Raw genomic sequence first — 20,100 nt, 5'->3', positions numbered from 1 at the left:
ATCCATTACTTCTTCCCATATACTTTCACTGCTGTTCGTGTTGCCAAAAGAATCTGGTAGGGACGACTTCACCTGGGTTCCAGACTCGTTTTCCTTTGATAATTTCGAACGAGGACCCACTGTCCTGGCTCCAAGCGATGTCCGAGACCCTCTGGCAGCGGCTGCAGTACTGCTGACACCTGCTGATGAAAAGAACGCAAATCTTTAGTTAAAGCATACAGATAATCTGTCATCATAGGATAATCAAGATCGCGAAAGGATCTAGGTCTTGGGACACCCCACACATTGGCTGGTCGACCACAAACGACCTCATAAGGTGACTGCCTGGCCTTTGAATGGGGGTTACTCGTATTGACATTAATGCTAAGGGTAGGGCATCAGGCCAGCTCAAGCCCGTGCTCTCTTGAATCTTTGCCATTTTTAATTTCAATATGCCATTATATTTTTCAACCAGTCCTGCAGACTGTGGATGTCATGCTGCATGAAATTTCAGTTTTATCTGTAACCCATTACAAATATGTCTAACAAGTTCCGCATTAAAGAGTACCCCGTTGTCTGTCCAAATGACTCGAGGCAAACCAAATCGAGGCAGAAACTCTTTAATCAGGGCTTTTGCAGTGGCCATAGCGGTGTTATCTTTGGCAGGGTATGCTTCAACCCATTTACTAAAAGCACATACCACCACCAGCACGTACTTAAGATCATTCACCCTGTCAAGTTGAATATAATCCATCTGTATGACTTCAAACGGTAAAGAAGGAGGTGCAAACTTTCCACTAAGAACTGTCTCCCTCCCTCCGGGATTATGCTGTAAACAGACCATGCAGTATTTAACCACATGGGCAGCAGTCTTTGGGATATTCGAGTTATTCCACACAGGGTCCAATAATGCACAAATACATTTTGCTCCAATGTGAGTGGTACCATGGGCCATCATCACAACTGCGTATACCAGTGCATTGGGCAAAAGCCATCGCTGTTTTTCAGTCAGATCAATCCAGCAATTGGTTCTGTCTAACTTTCCTATTTCCTGCTCCCATTTTATCATTTCATCAGGAGTGGCTTCTTTCTGTAATTCTCTAACACTGTCAATGGTATGATCAAACACTGTGGTCTCCGCCACCCATCTGGCCGATACACTGGGGAACATAGCAGATATTTTAGTTTGCGCTCTATCTTTTGCTACCTGGTCAGCAAAAGCATTTCCCTCCCCTGTAGTATCAATGATTTTCTTGTGGGCACTACACTTAATGATGGCCAACTTCTCTGGTAAGGTTAATGCATTCAACAATCGTTCAATCAAAGGGCCATGTTGTATTCTTTGTCCATGGGAGGTAAGGAATCCTCGTTCCCTCCACAGCCGCCCAAAACTATGGGCCACGCCAAAGGCGTACAGGCTGTCTGTAAAAATATTTACTCTTAAACCTTCGCTCAGTTCACATGCTCTTAATAATGCTATTAGTTCAGCTGCTTGCGTTGAGTGCTGGGAAACTCGAGCAGTCTCCACTACTGTTCTAAGGGTAGTTATAGCATAAGCAGCTATTGTCGTGCCATCTGGTAACTTGAAACATGAGCCATCCACATACAACTCCCCTTAGAGTTCAGATAAAGGGGTGTCAGTGAGGTCTACTCGTCCCTTTGTTTCTTCTTCAGTTCGAAATATACAATCATGGACATCGTCCTTTTGATCACTCGAAGGGAGGGATAGTAACGTGGCTGGATTTAGAGAGGCACATCGTATAATAGTAATGTGGGGTTCAAATAGGGTTAATTCGTAACCAGTTAATCGTGCACTCGTAAGGTGCTGAGTTTTTGTTCGATTCAATAATATGTCCACAGTATGCGGTACCATCACTGTGAGGTCAGTATTCAAAACAATCCCCTCCGACTGTCGAATGGCCACTGCTACAGCAGCAGTAGCCCCTAAACAGCTAGGGGGGGCTCTGGCAACATTATCCAATACTGCCGAAAAATATGCGCAAGGTCTTTGCTTTCCACCAAAACCCTGCGTTAACACTGAAAGTGAACAACCGTCCACCTCATGTACAAAAGGTTTTCGGTAGTCCGGAGTACTCAAGACAGGTGCAGAGCAAAGAGCAGATTTCAAAGAATCAAAAGCATCCTGACATTCATACGTCCAGGGCAAGGGTTCATGCACATCTTTGGTAGTCAAATGTAACAAGGGTTTAGCCAGAAGGGAAAAATTAGGAATCCATTGGCGACAGTAAGAGGTTATACCAAGAAAAGCACGAACATCACGTTGAGTACGGGGCACAGACATGTTAGTAATAACAGTTATCCGTTCAGGAGTCAATCTTCCCCCCGCTCTCGACAGTAAATGACCAAGGTAGGTCACTTCCTGTCGACAATACTGAAATTTGGATAAGGATACTTTATTACCATTAGCTGCTAAATGGGTCAATAATTTCACAGTGGCCTCTTTACAACCGTCTGCCGTATCTGACGCCACTAGGATGTCATCCACATATTAGATGAGAACATTACCAGGAGGTAGGACTAATTCATCTAGTACTGCTTTTAGAGCTTGGCTATAAATACTAGGACTTTCAGTATAGCCTTGAGGTGCGCGACAAAATCTAAAACTGTGGCCAGATAATGAGAATCCAAAAATATGATGGCTGCCAGGATGGATTGGGATGCTAAAGAAAGCAGTTTTCAAATCTATTACTGAGAAATACTGTGCAGTAGGAGGAATCATAGTAAGGATTGCAGTGATATCCGGAACCACAGGGTATTGAGGAATCACTAGTTTATTAACCTCTCTGAGATCAATTACAAAACGATAGGTATCTTTATAATCAGGGTCCCCATCTAGTGGGGCCTATTTCAAAATCAGTAAAATGGGGCTATTACAAACATTAGCAGCTGTTTCTTCTACCACCGCTTTCTTGATTAAATCACGGATAACATGCAATAAAGCCTGTTCGCCTTCTGGTGAAATTCGATATTGGGGAATACGTGGCAAATGCGCCTTTGGCTTTAAAGTAATTGATACTGGGGGTATTTTTAGCAATCCTACATCTGTATCCCCCCTAGCCCAAAGAGTCTGGGGAATGTCAGAAAATTCAAGAGGGAGAGGTTCATTTTTGACAAAACATAGAGACGTACATTTAGTAGGAGGCTGCATAGTTAAATAAATACCGTCAGGAGAACAATAAATACGAACATGCAATTTATTTAATATATCTGATCCTAACAAATTCTCGTCACAACTGGAAGTAAGCAAGAATGGTGAGTCCACAGTAACAGGGCCAATAGTAAAAAGAAGTGGCTTTGAAATGGGGCTTACCACGGGAATTCCTGAGAAACCCACAGATACCTTATTTTGCCCAGACAGAGCAGCCCCCGGGACCAGTGAATGAGCAACTGAACTATTCATTGCTCCAGTATCCACCCAAAACTTTTCAGATGTCCCCATCAATTACCCCTGTACATAAGGCCCCTGTTGGTCAACTGGTACTGATATGTGGCCCCTGCTTTGTCCGTAGCTGTCTCATGCATAACCGTTTCCGTCATAGCCATCTTCCCGATAATCCTCATTATAGTATTGTCTCCCTTGAGGATCATCAAAATAGTTCCTTCCCGTCTTGCCACTATCCCCGCGTCTCATACTATTCCGATCAGTACCGCCTCGTCCTCGTCCCCTTCCTCTATTAAAAGCTCCTCGGCTACATAATAATGGACACAGAGCTCGCCAGTGTCCCTCTTGTCCACAATTGGAACACTAATTTATCCCTATACTTGGGGTTGGACCCATTCCTCCACCTCGACCCATTATTGCCCTTCTTGGAAATGAACCTCTTCCTCTACCTCCAGCGTTTTGTCCTCTACTAACCTGTTGCAACAGCACTCGGGTCTTTAACTCCTTGACCTTTTTATCAGACCTGTCTTTGCTCTCATTTTCTCGATGTTCATAATACTGGGCCATGCTAAGAATAACTGAAGGGGTTGAGGTGGTCCATGTACTTTCGGCAGCTTGTAATCGGGCCATTACTTCAGGCAACAACTTAGTGACAAACCTATTCACAAACAATCGTATTCCACCTTCCCTGGACAGGTCTTGCCCACTAAAGTCGATAAATACTTTCTCAAACGGAGTAAAAAGTCAGATACACTTTCATCCTTTTTCTGTTTACAAGCCGTTAATTTATCCCAATCCACCTTTCGTGGGGGAATAAGAGTTTGCATATACGTGATGATTCGAGCGGGTATGGCTAAAATCTCATCTTTAGGCTTATCACCCGGTTTCCCATCTTTGTCCCATGCTTTAATCTGATCCCAGGTCCCTCCAAGTTCTGCAGCATGAACCGAATCATGTACCTGTCTCCATATATCTATTGGGATCAAGAGGCCGAAAAATAACTCAATGTCGGCTAAAGTCATAACGGCTGAGTTGGCGGCCTCTGTTAATTCTTTATAATAGGCCGTAGGATTTTTCAGAGGGTCAGGAAGTTGGGCTTTTAAAGTAAGAACCTCACTTCGCTTCCAAGGGGTATAAACCCACTGCTCTTGGAAACGTGCCTCTACACGATTTTTGGTCACATGGCCACCTCCGTCTACTACTTCGGGAATCTCTGGGTGGAAAAGAGGGTGCACTTCTCTCATGGGATACTGTGCCCCCAAATCTGGACATTTCCTATTCATACGGTCCCGGTATTGTATCAAGGTTTCAACATTCTGAAACACTTCTTCAACCTGTAGTTCGAACTTAAAAGCTTGGTCCCTGATATCACATAATATCTGAGGGGCCAACCCTTCCTGAAAACATTGCTCCCACAAGGAAATCAATCGGATTGCCATGTGTTCCAACGCTAATTGTTGCGTAACTGGTTCAAAATCTTTCATAGTACTCCAAATGTCTTCCAAGGTATGAATCGTATTCCGCATCCATTGGGATGCCTGAATCACTACAGCCCGTCTTTCCTCAGTTACTAAGGACGATCAAGTAAAAACTCGTCGACCTTCCATCCCCCCTACGGGGTGTCATGGCGTGACATCTGAAGAGGCAGTGGTCATTCCCATAGGGGTGACCGTTGGTCCTCTGGCTTAGGGTGTTAAAAATACTGGGGACAAGGGAGACGCAGCAATCAGCCCAGGTAACAAAGTAATCAGATCTGAGGTAGTTGGACGAAGGGTAGGAGGAGCAGATAATGGAGCCGGAGGGTGCACGGCTACTGGTGTGGTAGCAACTGAGGGCACTTCTGCGGGAGATAGGGCTCCAGCATTCCCTGTCCTATCCACTGGGACCACCAGATACAAACCTTGGGGGGCATATGGAGGTGGCGGACGGGGCTCTAATAATTCCTCTATTTCATCTTCTGCCTCAGTCCGGGTCACATAACTTTTATCTGTCTGTAATCGAAACTGTCTATCCATTTGTTCAATATATTTTTCTACCTTTTCCTTTTCATATGCTACTGCTTTTTGGGTAACAGTCTGTCCTGCTTTAATTTTTCCCAATTTCTCTTCTCTTATTCGCCGTTGTTTCGCCTCCTTTAACCATAGGTTCAGGGAGTCGAACATAGTTTGATGGCTCCTCTTCAAAAACAATTTGTTCTGTAAATACTTATTTTTTCTTGAATCAAATTACCCTGTTAAAGGCCACTGTAATTCTGAGTTATCTTTAGTATACTTGTTCCATAATGTGTTAAATAAAATGGGAGAAATGCCATGTTTGACGTACATGTCAAAACTGGGACGCCTTCAGGAGGAGCAGGCTGTCTTTCTTCCAGCCGTCCACTCTTCCGTCGGCAGCCTCCAAAACAATTTACTAAAACAAGACATATTTATAAATTTAATAACTCATACCATTTCAACCAAACCTACTCATATGGACGTGTCCGTTCACCACATACTCTTTCACTCCTAACTCAGATAATTCCACTCACTTAACATACATAAAGTGCATAAATTTCGATCGATAGAAATACTTCGGTCATAAATTCAAAATACCTACTGACATGTCTTATACTCAAACAGAGCCCGTCGACTCCTGTTCGGGGAATCGATCACGCCGGATTCCAGACTAACAAAGATTCACAACAGAGACAGTCCAAAGACTGCCCTGAGATCACCAGACAGGCGAACCACGAACCCTCTTACAGACCATCCCATAGTCCTGTGCTGGTTGGGCCGGGCGTCTGGGCGCGTAGCACCAGAACCCAAGCTTACGCAGTTGCTCCTAGGGCTTTTCCGAAGAGGATTCGGCCAATTGAGCACCCTCCGTGCAACACTAAGGCGTCCGATGTTGGCTCAAATAGTCACCAAACAAGTCTATGGGGCATCCGCCCGTGCAGCCACACCACTGCCACGTCAGACCCCCCGGATTCCCTGTGGTTCACTAACCACCAAATACCATACACCAGTGATTCCCAAACTTTTGACTCCTGAGGACCCCCACTGAATCACTACTGGAAGCCGGGGATCCCTGAGCAATTTGTACAATTTAAAATAAAAAAAATTAAAAGTCATTCGCAAAAAATACACAAACAAGTACACACCAAATAAATACTTGCATTACTAAAGGTTTTCTTATTTTATATTGAAAATTTTGCAAAAATCAAAACATTGTAATGGGAAGGATGGTGCTGCATCTCGGCCTCATAACAAGTAAGTGATCTTTTAAAGACCTGTGATGTACTCTGGTGCGACTGTATGTCAGCCCGGGAAGCTGTCTCAGCTTGGACTGCCACACACGACAGGGGAGGAAGGAGGCTGAAGCCCTTTGAGCCCAATGGGCGATGCTTGCCTGTGTGCACTGCAGAAGGCATGACCTGAGGCTGGAGCCCAGCGCCAGGAACTCACACTGTTGCAGTTTAAAGTAGGTAAGTGCTTGTGAAAACCTATGAATACTTGAAGTGTAACTCATAGTATTTGAATGTCACTCAAAATTACACTGAAATTCGGCCGCGCTTGTTCGTCATTATCTTCTGTTCACCCTTTGTTCCTTTCTTCCCTCGTTTCCCTTCTCCCCAAACACTTCTCGCCCACCTTTCTGTCTCTTGACAAAGTCGACCTTCTTTCATAATACCTACTTACCTCACACTTTCCTACCCCCTCTTTCTTGCAGTCTTTCATGCCTTCTAGGTCTCGCGTTTGCAAAGATTTTGGTTGTAGTAATACTTTGTTGGATGGTTGCGCCATACACAAGTCAGTGTGCCAGCCCACTTTAGCTAATCTCACTCAATAATTTGCACATATTACTTATTTCCAGACTGTAACAAATGTTTATTTCTTGACACAAAAGCTTCCAACCAAAGATTTTTTTTAATATTGCCTTGTCCCCCGGTAGCCCCCTAACAAAGTTTTACAGAGAACAAAATAAGCAATAACAAAGTCAAGACTCGCAGGCAGTGGGGCCTACTGACTGACAATGCTTGGTTCTTCTAGCTTCCTCTTGATGACGTCTGGGGGCCCACTTTAAATGTTTTATGGTGCCTTTTCTTCAATGTCAGTGTCTATTAAGTGGTCCTGATAAGGGAGCATATTCCACAACAGTTCAGGCGTACACAAATAGGTCTTTTACACAGGGGCAGCTTGTAGCGCCCTGAAGACCCTAGCGACTGGTTCCTCCAGGTTCAGACCGGTGAACCTTATAATACAGTTTTTCTTTTTTTTCCCGCATATTTTCTATAGCGCGAACTCGACCCGAAGGTATTGGAGCGCTTTACATGAGCACCGTATTTACATTACACATTCAGGCACGGGGAGATTAAGTGATTTGCCCAGTTACAGCATAAAACATCTCGCTACATTTTGAAAGTTCTCCTCGTAGACTTAAACAGCTATTATTTCCTCTAGTTATTACCGTTACATAGACTAACTCCCCTGCATAAATGTAAACACATGCCGTCCCATGATGCTATTTGTAGTGACTACAGCTCTGCTCATCTTCATGCTGTCGCTCGTCTTTAAAGTAACCAGATTGCCATCAGGCGGATTAGGAGGCTGGAATACCTTGGCACAGAGAGCTGGGTGATTGAATGATAATGTGACCTGCTAGGCCACGCTGCAGCTGCCATTACTAAACCTGAAGACATCAGTATGTTATCAGAAGAGAAGAGGAAACGCACGCACTGCTGTGCGAGTGTGACCTCAATCACCCTTCAGCTTGCACTAAAGCAGAATGGTGATTGGCCAGTGTGGTGTTGCTGCAATTGTATTGTAGTCTTGCCGCCCTGGCGCCAGCAACATTCACACCTCTTAGTGCTGTGAGGGAGCATTGGCATTTCGTTTTTTTACAACAACAGTAGGCAATTAAGTCCGGCGGACCCCCTGGGAATGTGTCACGGAACCCTGGGGGTCCGCGGACCATAGTTTGGGAAACGCTGCCATACACAGTTAACTGTTTCTCAGAGCCACTTCTCCAAAGTGCTCGTTCCAAAGTCGACAAAGGACTTACAATACAATTCACTCACCTGGTGCACTCAGGTCTGATTGCTCGTTCTCCACTGCCAACTTCTTTATAGACCAACACGGTCAGCTGTTCCGAGTTAAGCCCGAAGTACTCCGGCGAAGGGTTATTTAGCAGCTGGGAAGGTCACTGGGCTCGAGAGTGGAATTTCCTTTTCTACCACAAACTGGTTTCTCAATTAGGATCCTTTTTCAATTCACCCCTTCGACCAGAACCCCTCCTCGTCCCTCTTCTCCTATTTACAGGAGGGGACAACCCTATCGCGGAGTCCCGGTAGAGTCGCCAACTGAAGTACCAAAAATTATACCATAGAGCTATACTTACCAATAGCCCATATACCTGATTTACCAAGAATAAGTCAGTCGGCAATGGAGAAGGTTCAATCGTTTATTTTTCAAAAGCGCCCTATATAGGGGAGCCTCACTCTCGACACAGCCCTCAAAGGTACGCAGAGGAGACTGCTGCATTACATACAAGACAGTGCATATATACTTTCAGCATACCTTATGAAAACCCCGTACATGGAAAAGTACCACTTCTCGTGAAGCCAACAGGAAAACCCATATAAGGCACAACTGATTGATTCGAAACTCAGCTCAAGTTATTCCGGGGGTATGTCAGTAAAGGTGCCTCCCTTTCGTTCTGGGGCACGGGAGTACAGGCATGGCGCCTACAAGAATGTGCTCATCCCACAAGAAAGACAGATGCGACCTTGAGTTTCCTAAGTTAGAATCAATGCTCTGTTCATAGTCCAGGCCGACCTTTCAGGCTCTCCACACAGTGGCATGTCACGTGTTTTCTTCACTAACAAAAGAGACACCAGGAAATTAAACCAAAATGGCGTCTGTTCATTCTAGGCCCGATTCTTAATATATGCATGGTATGAGTGTATTTACAAGGGGTTTACCTAAGGCAGCGTGTTAATATATTGGATACATTAGGCCAACGTTATGTGACATCGATTTTATATTCCTTCACCTAGGTATGCTACATCAGGTTGCTTCACTCAGTGGTGCCTGCCTTGACCGTCTGCATTGCCCTGCCGCAAGCAAGAGGGCCAAAAGTCTGTTTCGCTCAAGAATTTGCACATTTTCGTCAATTTCGCAAGATTTGCGGATTGCGAATTTACCGCCGAAAAACAGCAAATTTCACGAGCGGAACAGATTTTTGGCCCATGCTTGCGGCATGGTCATGCAGACGGTCAAGGCAGGCACCTCTGAGTGAAGGAACCTGATGTAGCATACCTAGGCTCTTTGTCACAGACAGACAAAGCATATCTAATTGTATGCCGCAAGCCACATAGCCCCAATTTTACATGAACTGCTGTCTGGACTCTGCCTGGCATAACATACACTACACCGCCTCGACCACTCCATACCACGACTAGACAGACATGTAGTTCTGCTGTAGTAGTTGTTTTAGACTGGTTTACCTGTTTGCCACTCACAAATTGGCCATAGTTCTTCCGTAAACCGACGCTGATGATCCATCCATCCCAGTGAGTGACTGTAAAGAAAAAGGCCATATTATTTAATCAATCATCATTGTATATTAGCAAACAAGTAAGTCCAAGGACATTTTGCATATTGGAAAATGCAACGTAGGGGCCCCTGCAGTTGAAGCACAATTTGAATTAAACAAGGTAAAAAAACAGCAGAGTAGACTTGAGTTACATTTAGTGTGTAAAAGATTAAATAATAACAGAAGACATATGATTCATTTCATGCACAACAAACAAACAACAATTGCTTTCATCAGAGCCAGACAGCCATTGCTGTCCACTGCATGCCATCTTCTTCTCATTATTCATTACCTGTTCCACTTTTTGTCTGCATCTTCTTCTGAAAGTGACGGCACACAGGGCAGCCTCTCCTGTCAATTTTAGAAGTAACTGTCAGCAATCAGCAAGCATGTAGTCAGTAATTCCAGTCCCACTTGAGGGAACTCGTCTACGAAGACAAAGTTTCTTTATTCTGCGTAATCCAGCCATCTGCCTTGACGGAAATGGATAGGGGGAGTCTGGAGGAGGAGGATAGAGGAGCATGATTGAGTTGTGAACTTGTGAACCTCAGGAATGCAGACTGCGGCACCTTCAAATCAATAAGGAAATAAGATGAAGACAGTTCTGCTGATGGACTTGTTGTGATTAGGTGATTAGAGTTTTGTTGTGGTAAAAGTTGCAAAACAAAGAAAAACACACAGGAATAAAAGTGATTAAGGACAAAAAAAAGGAAGTCATTTTCAGGCCTCGGTGTCAGAGAAGTAGAGCTTGTCCTCAAACTCTATGAATTGAGACAGGAGTAGGTCAGCTAGCAGAAAAGAACTTCTTTCACCTAAGTCGGTGTCCTCTTCTTCCTGCGTGCATTCACGTATTTTGTAATCTGGTGGTATGAAGTGCTGATTCATCTTGATTAAGCATGGGCGCAAAATCCGTTCCGCTCGCGGATTTTGCGGATTTTCGGCAAATTCCCAATCCGCGAATTCCCGCGAATTTACCGCAAATCCGCAAATCCGCGAGCGGAACGGATCCGGGGGGCAAAAGTTCAAGCTTCAAGCTTGTAACTATTTTAGAATGGCGCCGGCAAGCTGCCAGCGCCATTCTAAAATAGTTACTAAGTTAGCTTCAACAGGAAGCACTAACAGAAGCAGGTGCTCGAGTTTAACTGAATTCGAGCACCTGCTTTATTTTATCTATTAGTGCTTCCAGATGAAGCTAACTTAGTAACTATTTTAGAATGGCGCTGGCAGCTTGCCGGCGCCATTCTAAAATAAAACAGGAGAGGGGCAGAGGGCAGAAGGGCACAACAACGAGTGGGGCAGAGGGCAGAAGGGCACAACAACGAGTGGGGCAGAGGGCAGAAGGGCACAACAACAAGTGGGGCAGAGGGCAGAATGGCACAACAACGAGTGGGGCAGAGGGCAGAAGGGCACAACAACAAGTGGGGCAGAGGGCAGAATGGCACAACAACGAGTGGGGCAGAGGGCAGAAGGGCACAACAACGAGTGGGGCAGAGGGCAGAATGGCACAAAAACGAGTGGGGCAGAGGGCAGAAGGGCACAAAAACGAGTGGCGCAGAGGGCAGAATGGCACAAAAACGAGTGGGGCAGAGGGCAAAAGGGCACAACAACGAGCGGTCTCTCACAAAAAAAAAACGCGAACACGCAAAGCGCACCATGAACACGCAAAGCGCCCCTGCGAACACGCAAACCTCCCCGCGAACACGCAAAAATAAAAAAATTCGCACGAATTCGCGAATTTTGCAGATTGTCAATTCGAAAATCCACGGATTGCGACTTCGCAAAATTCACCCATACTTAATCTTGATCAGTGTTACCCTCTCCACATTTTTGGGAGAGAGGCGGGTCCTTTTTGAAGTTACAATGGCACCAGCAGCACTGAAAACACGTTCAGAAGACACACTTGCGAGTGGGCAAGACAAATAATTTAGAGCCAGGTTGGTGATCAGTCGCCATAGAGGCCTTTTCCCATACCAATACAGCAGTGGGTTCTGATTAACAAAGACCTCTGTTGGGTCATCCAGATAGGCCTGAACCATCGACTCAAGGTTCTCCAGGGTTGCTCTACTTTGCGTACCATCTGTGGCCTTTGCATCACTGGAACGAGCAAACCCTTGATGAGTTAGCCAATCCGCTTCCGACAATATTATGGCTGGGCCTGGTGCAGGTGAGGATGATGATACGGTTGCTGGTGTCGCTAACGGCTGTGAGGGAAAGTGACTCCCTTTGGCCACAGATTCAATAGTGGAACTTGACACCGGATGGCCTGCTGATTCAGTAGTACTTCTGCCCTCTCCTTCAATTTTCTGCCGCTCTTTTTTTAACCGACTGGCTGACAGAGCTAGCCAATGTTTGTACTTTGAAACACCTGCCTCATCAAAAGGAATGAATGCTTTGCTGGCCACGGCCTTTTTGTACAGTGGATCCAGAATAGTGGCACAAATGTAATGTTGTTTTGTATGTATTTTTTTAAGCCTTTCATTGTCAAATAGGCGGCTTAATTACCTCGCCGCCAACTGATATGCATCTTGCTTTTCAGCATCATCTCGGAATGTTGAAGACACCGCCTTCAGTTGGTGCTCTAGCATGCGCAACAATGGGATAGCTTTGCCCAAAGAACAGTCCTCCTTGCCGACTTCACGTGTGAAGACCTCAAAAGGACGAAGCATGTCTGTCAGGCTTGCAACTAGCTTCCATTCCTCCAACTCTAGCCTCATGTCTTTCATAGTAGAACCCAGTGCAAAGACATACTCATTGATTACCCCCCACTGCTCAGACAGACGCTCAAGCATGTAAAAGGTTGAGTTCCAACGTGTTGCCACCTCCTGGATGAGTCCTTTGACTGGCAGTCTACGTTCATGTTGCATGCTCCTCAGCGCCTTAAAAGAATGGCTGAAATGTGTGCAGATTCTTTGGCAGGTGGTCAGTAACTTGCTGACTGTGATTTCTTTTTTCAAGAAATCTTGCACAACAATGTTAATACTGTGCGCCAAACACGGCACTCTGAAATAGCCACCTTGCTGCATGGCCTTAACTATATTACTGCCATTATCCGTGGAAACATAACCAATCATGCGATTTCTTGGATGCAGCCATTCATAGATCTTCCTGTCAAACTCCTCCAAAAGGTTAGGTGCAGTATGAGATTTCTCCATGGCAAACATGGCTACTGTTGCATGTTTCCGAGTAGCTTGAAAAACTGTGTCCGTGTCAACACATGCTTTTAACTTGTCTTTAACCCCTGCAAAAGAGACCCAGTGTGCAGTGATGCACATGTAATCAAGGGCTTGGCAACTGGTCCACATGTCTGTTGTCAGGTGTATAGTGTGAACAACACTCTTCTGAATAGCTGCGCCAATCACCTCCAGCACATCTTGATGTAGTGCTGGAACAGCAACTCTGGCAAAATAGGACCGGCTAGGAACCTTCCATTTAGGGCAGACTGTTGCCACAAATTCTAGAAAACCCACCCCTTCCACGAAAGAAAAAGGGAGAAGGTCCAGCGCTAGCCTTTTAGCCAGCTTTGCTTTATACAGACGTGCCGTTGGGTGGTTGCGTTCAAATGGCGCCTCCGACCAAAACATGCTTCTAATGATGGTCTGGACCGTTTTACGTGATGATGATGATGTAGACTTCTTCAAACCAGCTAGGCTCATTGATGTACTTTTTCGCATTGGTGTCTCTCCCAGACTCTTAGTGTATCTCACAGATGTTGCTGGGGAAGAGGGTGTGGGTGCTACCACTGCAGTGCTGCTACCAGGGGTACTGGGTGTACCAGATAAAATGTCTGTCGCTTCTTCACTTCCCCCTGCACGATCAGCCCCTAGTCATCATCAGATGCAATATGAATGGATACATTTGGATTTGTTGTACGTGTGGTTTCCCGGATCTTGCTCATGTGCCCCTCCCAAATGATATTGTGGTGTTTTTGGAGCGGACCTCTCTGGCCTCCGGTACCATAGTTGGTACCAAGCTTACCCCAACTAACTACAGCTTTGCAAATCGAACAAACAACCATGTTTTCTGCCTTTTTGCTAACACTAAAAAAGTCCCAAACTGGGGACTGTAGATGTCTGCAGGTCGTGGAGGTGCTACTTTCAATGCCAGATGAAGTGGAGGATGGGCGTGGCTGAATTTGACTCTGTTGTGCACTCACAGCACCACTACTTGAGGTAATGGAGGTCGAGCTGGATGGAGGTCCCTGCCGGACCTTCTGACGAGAAAATATGGAAGCTGTAGGTCGTGTTGGTGAAGTAGTTAACTGCATTGGTGGTGGTACCAGTGCCACGCTGCCCACATCACACTCAGCAGCAATTCGGGATAGGGTAAAAATGTCTGTCTGCTGCATGCCCGCTGGGCCTGGAGTGATGACTGTGATGACTGGGTCGTCGTCAGACTGTTCATCAGCAGCAGAATACAACACTTCTTGTTCGTCATCATCACCCATAAGTGGAAGCCTTGCGGGAACCTTCCTTTTAGGCTTAGCTACCTTTGTCGGCTCATGGCATGCCTCACTCTCAGACTGCATTGGTGGGTTCCAATCAACATCAAGATCATCAGGAGGAAGGGGGCTTGAAGAAGAACTTGTAGTAGCCCTCCTTGACCTTTTTCTTGCTGTGGTTCTGGAAGACAATGGATCACCATCAGGAGGAGTGGCTTCCTCAGATGATACCTCCGCTTCAATCTCGATTTCCTGATGTGCCACAACTTCTGGAGGAACAAGCATTGTGGGCAGATGTGCCGCTCCAGGTGCCTCTAGTTGCGCCTCTCGATGCGCCTCTAGATGCGCCTCTACTTGCGCCTCTACTTGCACCTGTCCTTGCGCCTCTCCTTGCACATGTATTTGCGCTTGTACTTGCGCTTCTACTAGTTGCACCTGTGGTTGTCGTTGCGGCTGTGGTTGTTGAACACTCGTCAGATGAGTTACACCATGCATTGATTGGATGCTACTTTCTTGTGATGAGCCAACATCACTGGTCGATGGTGATTGAGCAATTACAGTGGCTGCTTCTGCAGCACTCATGGTCTTGGACCTAACTTGGCGTGGTGGCACTGAGCCCAATGAAGCGGAGGTGCTGCTCCCAGCTTGGTCCCCGGCGGGCACCGCTGCTGCTGCAGGTGTAGTTTTTTTCCCCCAAAAAGGTGTCTGTGGGCACACCAGTCTCCTTGGTAGGTGGTGCCACTTGCTTCTTCTGCTCCTTCTTACTGGCAGTGGCACTGGCAACTTTTTTCGTAGAGGCGCTACGGCCACCTTTCTTTGGGCCCATCTTCATCAGATTTCAGAACAGCAGGCCACAGTTGTATGAGTTCCAGAGTTGTCTGTGGCCACACGTGACGTCACGTGACGTTGTGCTGCACACACCGCTGCAGGACTTCTTCCTGGCACTGGTGGTTCTCTTGTGCACCTAAAAGCAAAGGAAGCCAGAGGAACATCAGTTAAACACCCCAAAAAGTCGAAAAACACACAAAAATCACCACAATCCAATGCCATCCATGCCCTCAATGATGTTTAAATTCAAGACACCCCACAGAAAGACTTGGTCCCTGCACCACGCACTTCCACTGGGCATAATGGATGAAAGCAAGGCAAACTGGATGCAGGTCTGAGCACACTGCCTGGCTTCAAAATGGCCCCTTGACCCCCACCCACATGGCCAGGCCGTGCCTGGACCGGGCCTCAAAATGGCCCCCACCCACATGGCCAGGCCCCAACAACACCCCAAAAAGTCGAAAAACATTAAAAAATCATCACAATCCAATGCCATCCATGCCCTCAATGATGTTTAAAATCAAGAGAACACACAGAAAGACTTGGTCCATGCACCACTCACTACCCCTGGGCATAATGGATGAAAGCAGGGCAGACTGGGTGCAGGCCTATGGAACACAGCACACTGCCTGGCTTCAAAAGGGCCCCTTGACCCCCACCACATGGCCAGGCCCTGCCTGGACCAGGCCTCAAAATGGCCTCCACCCACATGGTCAGGCCCCAACAGCACCCACAAAGTCGAAAAACACACAAAAATCACCTCAATCCAATGCCATCCATGCCCTCAATGATGTTTAAATTCAGGACACCCCACAGAAAGACTTGGTCCATGGACCACTGAGCACCCCATGGCATAATGGATGAAAGCAAGGCAAACTGGGTGCAGGCCTGAGCACACTGCCTGGCTTCAAAATGGCCCCTTGACCCCCACCACATGGCCAGGCCTTGCCTGGACCAGGCCTCAAAATGGCCCCCACCCACTTGGTCAGGCCCCAACAGCACCCACAAAGTCGAAAAACACACAACAATCACCACAATCCAATGCCATCCATGCCCTCAATGATGTTTAAATTCAAGACACCCCACAGAAAGACTTGGTCCATGGACCACTGAGTACCCCTGGGCATAATGGACGAAAGCAAGGCAAACTGGGTGCAGGCCTGAGCACACTGCCTGGCTTCAAAATGGCCCCTTGACCCCCACCACATGGCCAGGCCCTGCCTGGACCAGGCCTCAAAATGGCCCCCACCCACATGGCCAGGCCCCAACAACACCCCAAAAAGTAAAAAAACACACAAAAATCACCACAATCAATGCCATCCATGCCCTCAATGATGTTTAAATTCAAGACACCCCACACAAAGACTTGGTCCATGCACCACTCACTAAACCCTGGGCCTACGGGCTAGTGAGGCCTTACAGGCACCACAAAATTTAAAAAGAAATCCACATATAACAGTGAGCTAAAATTCCATGACATAAATGACGTTTAAGTTCAAAAACTCACAGAAACAGTTGTATCATGCACCCATGACTAACCCTGGGCCTACTGGATACTGTGGCTACCCACAATATATTTTTTTAAAGTTGTGAAAAAGTTTTACAATTGTAGTTGCAGCAACTGCAATGCCCCAAACAAACAAATCTCAAATCCAAAAGTGATCCAAACTCCAAAGTCCCAAAAGTCCTCAAATAAAAATATCCAGCAGCAGCCACAAAAAGTAATCCTTCCAGCTCCAGATCCAAATCGAAAGTGACCAGGACATGGACAAAGCACTTTGAGGAGCCTGCTGGACGGGAACAGGAAGTTGGAGACTCTGGGGCACTTCCTTCCTCCCACCCCCCCAAAAATGGACTCCTTGCACAAAAAAATGCAGCCAAATGTCAATCTGAGGAGTTATTCTGATCAAAATCATCATTTTTAGAAGGTTTATGCTGCCTGAGGTGGATTTCTTGTGCAGAATTGCAATTTTTGCAAGTTTGGTAAAGCGTGCTGTTCAAATCTCCCGCCGGAAGTCAGCTGCGCGCCGCATCTACGTGTTCGCAATTGTTTACTCCCGCCATGCGTGATCGCGGGCCATTATGAGGTACTCGCATTGTCAAACTCTCGCTGTGCAAGATGGCGGGCCGCGATGACGTAATCGCGGTCGAAAAACTCTCGCACGATCATGCAGCATGATCCAAAATGGCGCAGCACAAGCAAACCGGGAGAAAAACAACCCGGCGAACACAGAATCACGGTAAGTCATTGCCGTGCGCACGATATTGTATTTTTCAAGCGCGACCAAGCAAAAAAATCCGCCAGCTTGCGAATTTATGGATTTTTGGGCAAAATCGCGGGATTCGCGGACCGCGAAATTGCCAAAAATCCGCAAATTCCGCGAACGGAACGTATTTCCGCCTACGGTTACTCAAAACCACCCAGAATAAAGATAGAAGAGCAACATGTAACTGACTCCTCCTTGCTGCTGTTGGGACTTCAAGGGCCCATCCAGGTCAGGGAAGACCTCCTCTTGGCCCAGCAACTAAGGTCCTGCCACCTCTTGCGGCAATGACCGACACAAAGGTATGCGACCCCCACGTCATGCACCTTCTTGGCGATGGTCAGCCACATTCTTGCCTTCTCATGGGAGTTGACCTGTAAGGACGACATGTTTATAGTCCCTTAGTTCAAATGCGTCATGTGTCTCAATCATACACTAATCTGTATAGCTCATGCTCATGTTTTCACAAATAACTAAGGGTATTGCATGTGGCATCATGTGCATCAGTCCTGTGTACAATCTAATCTCTGTTCCATTTGGGACAGTGATAACATGTGTGCCTCAGTACACACACTTCTACAGCAGCGTGCCTGTCCAAATCAGTTCCCTACACCCAGTGAAACTTGCCAAAAACAAAAAGGAATGACTATGATAGAGATTCCTACTGCCAGTAATACACAGTTATCACACATGTCCAAGTGCAATGCACTGTTATTCTCACTCACCTTCTCCTCTGGTTTGCCTTACATCTGGCTGTATAGTGGCAGGAGTGTGTCTAGCAGGGCCTGGTTCTCCTCATCACTGAAATCTGGGGCGCTGGAATGTGTCCTTGCCATTGTGACTAACAGAGGATGTTGTCACAGCAGCAGAGAGATGGGGAGGTGCAGGAATAAAGCAGGTAGTGCAGGCAAGTGAAGTCTCTAGGGAACAGACAGACTTATATCTAAACAGCAGATGCGGTCTCAAATCCATGCACCAAAAGTGATAGGTTCACGTCGGTAGCATTGTATGAATCTGCCCAATGAATAACTTTGCTAGCAAACAACACGCCTACCACTACGTTCAAACACTCTTCATGTGATCTCCGTTGAAATGGATACATTGGTGATGGGAGGTAACAGAGTCGTTTTCCATGCACTGAAGACATGAGTCAAAACACACATCACTCACGATAGCAACAAACAGCCAATGGCTGTGACCGAATCGTTTCGAATGCGGATAACGCGTCCTTTGAATACTCAGCCGAGTCTTTCATCATGACAACAAATGGCTGTGACCGAATCGTTTCGGATGTGGATAACGTGTCCTTTGAATACTCACCCGCTTCTTTCACCATGACAACCAATGCCTGTGACCGAATCGTTTTGGATGCGGATAACGCATCCTTTGAATAATCGGTCGTCAGAGCACACACTGTGAATGATGTCTCTTAGTATAGTACATGTGTGTATGCACTTTATATATGAAAAAAATGAGCTTTACATGAATAAGACACAATTCCATGAGGAGCTAACCTTAAGGGGCTCATGACACAGTGTATAATTTGCATATAAAGCAAGTCAGGATTTGAAATCCTGTTATCCTCATTGTATTGGTCACAGTGCACATTATTTTAAGGGTGGATGTACATGTATAATCTTTCCTTCTCACTGCATTTGTGTACTGTATGACCAATTGCACAATTTCTGAAATTTCAGACTGTAGATGTCTGTTGTGTAAGTAATGGCTAAGGATTTTACCTTTGGATGAGTGGACAGTGAATTCATTATGCATCTTCATCTTGTTTGTGCAATGTGATTAACTAGTCTATCTGTGGGCCCCAGATTGCAGTGTATGGTGTTGTTACATATTCCAAAATCCACTACATTGAAAATAGTCTGTGTATGTCATTTTATGTGTAATATAGACATAACTGAATGACAGTGTCCATCCTGTGACAGTGTTGGCCATGACTGAGTATGTGAGATGATGTGTATATCAGGTGTTACACATCTCTTGCATGACATGTTCCTACTGTCTACCTATTGCACATGTAGTGGTTTTTTGAAACCTTAAAGTACCATATTGTAACTGTGGATCCTTGGAATATGTGCTGTTTGCAGACATTCATGATGTCAGACCCTATAGACTTTTACATTACACCACTATATTTGCTGTGTCACCATACTTTAGGAGGAGCCAGCCCATCATGGCCGCTGGAGCAGATGCTCCATGTTGAGCCTTCGCCCGACTTCCAGAGCGAGAATCCTGCTGTGCTGTTTTCACGCCTAGAATAGCGTTTGTACAACCGGAATTCTGGCTGATCCCGACGGGATCCTTGTCACCGTTCTCCGATCCTACATCTCAGAGAGGTGAGCCTCGATGTTTCCCCGACGAGGAGGCTAAGATGGCGCCTGTCAAACAGAGAGGTCTTCCCCAGTGCCATGGGAGCTGCATCGTGAGGCTGCCAGCTTCCGTTCTTGCCCAGCGAGTGATTCCCCCTCCCCAGGTCCACCTCTTGAGCGGGAGGCTGCTCACTGTGATGACGAGCAGCTGGATGAGCGGGACTCCTAGAGGGAACACCAAGTGCAACAGCGGTGAGAACTCCCTTGGTGCAGGCGAGAAGGGGCGCGCTA

The sequence above is a fragment of the Lissotriton helveticus genome, chromosome 5_1 (assembly GCF_964261635.1).
Source record: "Lissotriton helveticus chromosome 5_1, aLisHel1.1, whole genome shotgun sequence".
In the NCBI taxonomy this organism is placed as follows: Eukaryota; Metazoa; Chordata; class Amphibia; order Caudata; family Salamandridae; genus Lissotriton; species Lissotriton helveticus.
The sequence above is the reverse complement of the archived record's forward strand: the minus strand, read 5'-3'. Positions refer to the sequence as shown.